Genomic DNA, 7,525 nt, shown 5'->3' with positions numbered 1-7,525 from the left:
GGAGGAACCTATGCTCGTCTCTTTCCCCCCAGGGATCCCCTCTAAGACGGGCCTGCCTTTATTTAGCTCCAAGGCCATGTCCTCTGCTGGGGTAAGGTCAGCCTTTGGTGACCCACCACCCGTGCCTTGTCTGTGGGTATTCTTTTTCACTGCTAAAACAGTACAGACAATGTGTGAGCAGGCACCTTCTGGGTACAATATATGCTTGTGCTTTGTTAAATATTAGTCAGGGACCATACCATTCTGCAGAATGTTCTTGTATTTGATTTTGACCTGCTGCCATGTCCGTTTTGGCCCGTTCATGTTTAATCTACACACACACACACACACACACACACACACACACACACACACACACACACACTTAATGGAGTCACACTGCAAAAAATTACTTGGTATTTTTGTCTTCTTTTCAGTAAAAATATCAAAAATTTTATCATAGCTTTATACAGTGTGATGGAGTTACTTTACACAATTTCACTCATATCTGCAGTGCATTTCAATAAAAAAAATTAACCGTTTCATAATTACAGTACAACTGCATTTTTGGAGATGTGAATTAAATATTTGAATTGTAATTGTGATGTTTCAGCGGAGCGGTGAGTGTGTAATTGTGCACTACTTACGCATTCAGGCGGTCTGCAATACTTTGCCACGCTTTTTCTCTTTGCTTTATCACTGTGGCGGTGTTGCCTTTCTTCTTAATTATATCTTTTACCTCCTCGTATGCCTCCATGAGGATTTGTGCTTCCGACGGGGAAAAGTACGCGGCTCTAGTTGCCATGGTAAATCAGTTAATCTGTGATCTGTGGCGGGGTCTATTTGAGTGAGCCGTGAGCGCGCACCTATCCAGGATTGGTTTCACCTGGCTTAATGAATCCGTGTCTGCTCATCCTGGCTTGGTCTTTGTGCAACCAATTAAGCCTGGACGCACATGTTTTGGCTTCATTGAGCTCAGCTGAGTCATTTATCCCGGATGTCTTAATTCTACTTTTGTGCAACAGGCCCCTGATAGGTGTGGCATATCAAGAAGCTGATTAAACAACATGATCATTACACTGGTGCAACATGTGCTGGGGATAATAAAAGGCCACTCTAAAATGTGCAGTTTTGTCACACAACACAATGCCATAGATGTCTCAAGTTTTGAGGGAGCGTGCAATTGGCATGCTGACTGCTGGAATGTCCAACAGAGCTGTTGCAAGATAATTTCTCTAAACTGCTTCCAATGTAATTTTAGAGAATTTGGTATTATATCCAACTGGCCTCACAACCGTGTGTAACAACACCACCCCAGGACCTCCACATCCACCTTCTTCACACAATCGGGATCGGCTGATACCAGCCAGTACAGCTGATGAAACCGAGGAGTATTTCTGTCTGTAATTAAGCTCATTTGTTGGGAAAAACTCATTCCGATTGGCTGGGCCTGGCTCCTCAGTGGGTGGACCTGGCTCCCAAGTGGGTGGGCCTTGGAGGCGGATTCATATCTATAAACACTAACATTATATGTTCCCTTGAGACAGATTAATATGTATACATTTCATGGTCCTTTGAACCAGATTCACATTTAATTTATATGGTCCTAGTTGGCTTCATATTTATAAATTGTATGGTCCTAGTTGGATTAATATTGACAAATTATATGGTCCTTCGAGACAATTATATATTTTTTTAAAGATTTACAGTATTAAAACTAGGGATGTGACATTTTTTTTTTTCGTTTATCGTTATCGTTATCGTTAAACGATAAGAAAAATGCATACAATTCCATGTGATTTCACAATGCATCTGTGCTGCTGCCAGCAACGGTTTGGGTGTCAAGGTGCTTCGTTTCAGATGGTTAAGCATTGCACCTGTACTACCATTACTGTACCTCAATTCCACCTTGCAAAGTTTACATTTCCTTCTCCTTTACCTAAAAGTATTGCCATACAGGACTTCGCTGCTGTCGCTTGCCTTTCTCTGCCACTTTTACAACAGTTAACGACGGTGACGTAGTGGTAGAGAGTCGACTCCAAAATAATTCATTCCTCGACCCTCTGTGTCGACTCCCATTTCTGAGTGTCAAGATGAGATTCCAATAGGAATCGACTCCTAAGAGTCGAATGCCGTACTTCCGAGAACACAAATACTCACATCTTTCATAATGAGACTGCGAGGTACTGATAGAGAGAGGGAAGGGGCACAGTGTCGACAGGTCGGCCACCAGGCAGACGAAGTCAGACCATGCACTAGGCCTATCTATCGACAATCAAAAGATGTATCTAACAATTGAATGCTGTGTCTCTGGAATTTATTGGCTTTCAATGTCTTGCAACTTCACTAAAGCAGGGCCTATCATCAATGAATAGGCTAGGATATTCTACACGACACAAACCGAAGACTGAACACACACTCAAAACATTAGAGAAGAGAGAGCTGGGGTGTAATCATTAACCCAGACTGTTTTTCGGTTTGGGATCCCAATTTCATTTGAACGTTTAAACATTCACACCCCTAATTAAAATCACAGACATTTGCTTTATATACTATCAGACCACCGCCACTGTCCTCGTGCTGTATGTATGTTCATACAACATCAATTAAATCTGGGAAACTGACCCAGATCTGTGATACTGACCCATATAGCGAGCAGTCCTCGTGAACCCTGACCATGGATGTTTGGCTGTCTGTGATTTCATTCTACATTAAGTTTTATTCTAAATGCGGGAGGGGGTGGCGGGGGGGGGGGGGGGGGGGGGGGGGGGGGGGGGGCAGCCATATTAAGAATGTCGTTATTATAGAATCTCAAAATAGAACGGGGTTGAAGTCAAGATATGAATTACTTGTTTACTCCATGTGTAACTCTGTGTTGCTGTCTGTTCACACTGCAATGCTTTATCTTGGCCAGGTCACAGTTGTAAATGAGAACTTGTTTTCAACTAGCCTACCTGGTTAAATAAAGGTTAAATAAATCAAATTAAAATTAAATGGGGGGTTATCTCTCGAACAGAATTCAAAAAAAGTTTCCTCCCCGTCGGGGAATTGAACCCCGGTCTCCCGCGTGACAGGCGGGGATACTGACCACTATACTAACGAGGACCTGGCAATTCATAAGAAGTTACATTATTTGTTTCCTTTCCAAGGAGCTAAAAGTGATCGGCATGATTTTACTGTTGAAAAGTATAAATAGAGTAGAGTACATACACACACTAAAAAGGTTAAAAAAAATAAATAAAAAAAAAAAAATAAAAAAAAAATATATATATATATATATATATTTTTTTTTTACCTTTTTAGTGTGTTATATATATAACGACGGTTGCGTAATCTAAATAAGCACTCTTTTGATCAACATATATATATATATATATATATATATATGTTGATCAAAATAGTGCTTATTTAGACAACTGAAAACTTAAAGGAGTAGGGCATTCAAGGAGTGAGTCTGATGGGAATAATGAATAGATACAACTTTCTCCATGCTCTTGCATTTTCATAATTAATATGCGCGTCACCAGAAATCCATGCATGCCTGTACATCCTGAGAAATTTCAACATATTACTGGCCAGCTAACGTGTCAGGACCGTGTAGGCTAAACTGCAGAGAAAAAAAATACTAAATGGTTGCCCAATCAGGCTGGCAGGATGCAGTTATTTCTAAATTAATAAATATTTAATACGCCAGGCTTTTTAGATAGGCTATTTGATGAGGTTTACAGCCTAGATTCGAGATTTGTAGGCTACTCAACTGAAAACAATAATAACATTCTTCATTACATTGTGTTGTTGTAGCCTAGGTAGGATACAGTTCTTGTCCCTAAAAAAACTGAAACAATTGGGTAGCTTTATGGCTTTTAGAGCTGGTATCATGGGACTGGGAGGAAGCGCACTCAGCGCGATCGCACAACGTGTTCAGGCTACCTATGATTTCGTTATCTGATAAATGTACTTTTATATCACTGTGCTAACATCGAGCTTGTGAATTATGGGCTAATATGAATACGCTTCTAATTTAAGCTATAGGCTACATCTCGATCCTGTCTGTCATTGTTCTGTTGCGTAATTACGCACCTGGCCTCTCCATTGCCACGGCTTTCCCTCTTAAATCTTGTGGAGTCCCAGGAAAAGCCAGACTACAAAAGCTTGTTGGTCACTTATTTCAATGTATTTCTTTAGCCTACGCATAGCCTATTGCACGAGATATGAGGAACTAGAAGCACAAGCATTTCGCTACACTCGCATTAACATCTGCTAACCATGTGTATGTGACAAATAAAATTTGATTTGAATGCTGAGCTCTAGTCAATGAACAGCATCCTTACATAGGTATTCCTCTTGTCCAGACGGGATAGCCATCTCTGCAGCAATCAAGCCTTTATGGTAGAGTGGCCAGACAGAAGCCACTCCTCATTAAAAGGCACGACAGCCCGCTTGGAGTTTGCCAAAATGCACCTAAAGGAATCTCAGACGATGAGAAACAAGAATGTCTTTGAGTGGCCCAGCCAGAGCCCGGACTTTAACCCGCTCAAACATCTCTGGAGAGACCTGAGAATAGCTGTGCAGCGGCGCTCCCCATCCAACCTAACAGAGCTTGAGAAGATCTGCAGAGAAGAATGGGAGAGTTCCCAAATACAGGTGTGCCAAGATTGTAGTGTCATACCCAAGAAGACTCAAGGCTGTAATCGCTGCCAAAGGTGCTTCAACAAAGTACTGAGTAATGGGTCTGAATAATTATGTAAATGTGATATTTCTGTTTTTTATAAATTAGCAACATTTTCAAAAAATCTGTTTTGGCTTTGTCATTATGTTGTATTGTGTGTAGATTGATGAGGGGGAATTTAAAAAAAAAATCAATTTTAGAATAAGTATGTAATTTTCTTAATTTCATAATGTTCCTTAAGACCTGCCCTTAATGAATTATCTTAGTGATGGTGTCCATTTCATGGATTTTAACATTTGCAATTTGTGTTTTAGTTGTTTTTCGTTTGTACATTGGCTATACCCTACAGTTACATAAACGAATGAAAATGCTATTGTGTTTGTTGAAATACATTTTGTTTCGTATTCAAATAAAATATTTTTTTATTTGTCCCGTGCTGAATACAAGCCCTTAACCAACAATGCAGTTTCAAGAGAAATACATAAAATAAATGAAAAACATAATTAAAGAGCCGCAGTAAAATAACAATAGCGAGGCTATATACAGGGGGTACCAGTACAGAGTCAATGTGTGGGGGGAACCGGTTAGTCGAGGTACTTGAGGTAATATGTACATGTAGGTAGAGTTATTGATGTATTGGGCAATACGCACTACCCTCTGTAGTGCCTTGCAGTCAGAGGCTGAGCAGTTGCCATACCAGGCAGTGATGCAACCCGTCAGGATGCTCTCGATGGTACAGCTGTAAAACCTTTTGAGGATCTAATGACCCATGCCAAATCAAGTCTCCTGAGTGGGAATAGGTGTTGTCGTGCCCTCTTCACGACTGGCTTGGTGTGCTTGGACCATGTTTGTTTGTTTGTTTGTTTGTTGGTGATGTGGATGCCTAGGAACTAGAAGCTCTCAACCTGCTCCACTGCAGCCCAGTCAATGAGAATGGGGGTGTGCTCGGTCCTCCTTTTCCTGTAGTCCACAATCATTTCCTTTGTCTTGATCACGTTGAGGGACAGGTTGTTGTCCTTGCACGACACGGTCAGGTCTCTGACCTCCTCCCTGTAGACTGTCTTGTCGTTGTCAGTGATCAGGCCTACCACTGTTGTCATCGGCAAACTTATTGATGGTGTTGGAGTCGTGCCTGGCCGTGCAGTCATGAACAGGGACTACAGGAGGGGACTGAGCACGCACCCCTGAGGGGCCCCCATGTTGAGGATGTGCGTGGCGAATGTGTTGTTACCTACCCTTACCACCTGGAGGGCTGCCCGTCAGAATGTCCAGGATCCAGTTGCAGAGGGAGGTGTTTAGTCCCAGGGTCCTTAGGTCCTAATCTTACCTAAGACCTTCATAAACACAACCAAATTATTGTTTTTGTGATCGTATACATGAGATTTATTTATTAGACTGTTCGAATGTTGACGTCAAGAAAACGTATAATTGGCTTAGGTACGGGTGTATCGAGGCCCGGCTTTACTAAAGTTAAGGAAATAGACGCCTGCCTCCTAAGTGCTGGTTGTGTTCAGTGATTGAAGCAAATAAACAGCCAGGCTATTAACTGAAGTTTTAGGGTAAAAAAAAATACAATTAAGAAGTTACATCTCCCCATCAGGGAATTGAAGCCCAGTCTCCTGCGTGACAGGCATGGATACTGACCACTATACTAACAAGAACTGAACTGATTCAAAAATTCTACTTATTCTTAAAAACAAATTACCTAATCTGTTTCACTAGAGCCAAAAGTCATGTTGGGCATGAGTCAACTACACGATAACATCCTGTTCTACTGGTTGTCTCTATTGGCGCACATATAGACAAGCACAAAACAAGAAACACACACACACACACAACTGACATTGACAATGAGACTAGGTATAACGACACAAAATATACCATGACCAAAAAAATAATTCTCAAAGTTACACAAGGCTATATGCAGTTGTTGCTGTACATGTGAAAAATGTCAATAATAAAATTTGCTCTTTGCGATGGGTATTCCTCAACCTATCGGAGTAAGATCGATGTGACATTGTATTGCCAAGAAGTATGGGAAAGTCCTGAGGGTGTTTTCACAGTCATCGGACATCTTTGACTGAAATATAAGGTCAAACTTTTTCATTTTCAGAGACATTAAAAAAACAGCAGGTTAGAAAATAGAACTTCGTAGCCACGTTTTGATGTATGGGTTGTTAGGCATTTCAAAAATCACAATTTGCCACCCCCATTCCTAGTGCTAGATGTTTGGGAGTGCCTGGTGCCTGTTCACTGAGGCAACAAGCCAGGCAAGAGGCAGCACTGCTTTGGCTGTATTGTGCCAGCAGCAAATTTCATGATTGATGGTTTTATTCTTTCAGGTAAAAACTACCAGAATTCATTGGCTACAGGACTTAAATATTTTGTCTTGCCCATTCACCCTCTCGGGGCTTAAAAGTCCTTAGGTTAACTATCTCCTCCCCTTCATCTACACTGATTGAAGAGGATTTAACAGGTGACATTAATTAGGGATAATAGCTTTCAGCTGGTCAGGCTATGCCATGGAAAGAGCAGCTATGGCTAATGTTTTGTACACTCTTGCACATCCATGCTTTAGATTAACAGTCAAACGTGCTAGCCAGTTGGGCCACAGAAACTAAATTGCTGGGACCCTGACCCTTGGCGTCTGTGATCTCATTCTACAATAAATTTCATTTTACATCAGGTTATTCTACACCAAAATATAGAGGGGTAAAGGACAGATTGGAACACCCGTATACATTGAGGCTTATCTCACAGTCAGAAGTATAAGGGAAAAAATGCATCCTCCCCGCCGGGGAATACCTGTATACAATAAGGCTAATCTCACCAGAACAGGCTAGCCAGAAGTATAAAGGGGGAAAAAAAACTTTTTCT

The 7,525-nt window shown here is 41.2% G+C and overlaps 1 long non-coding RNA gene across 1 annotated transcript; it reads right to left on the bottom strand.

Annotated features, from left to right (window-relative positions):
* LOC149973225 (uncharacterized) lies at positions 1 to 364 on the bottom strand. Its single transcript, XR_016490313.1, has 2 exons — positions 240 to 364; positions 1 to 152 (listed from the first exon to the last, which is right to left on the bottom strand). It is a non-coding gene; the product is annotated as an uncharacterized LOC149973225 (long non-coding RNA).
* Between the last annotated feature and the right edge of the window lie 7,161 nt (positions 365 to 7,525).

The sequence above is a fragment of the Oncorhynchus mykiss genome, chromosome 21 (genome assembly GCF_057628025.1).
Source record: "Oncorhynchus mykiss isolate SJ-2025 chromosome 21, ASM5762802v1, whole genome shotgun sequence".
NCBI classification, from domain to species: Eukaryota; Metazoa; Chordata; class Actinopteri; order Salmoniformes; family Salmonidae; genus Oncorhynchus; species Oncorhynchus mykiss.
The sequence above is the reverse complement of the archived record's forward strand: the minus strand, read 5'-3'. Positions and strand labels throughout refer to the sequence as shown.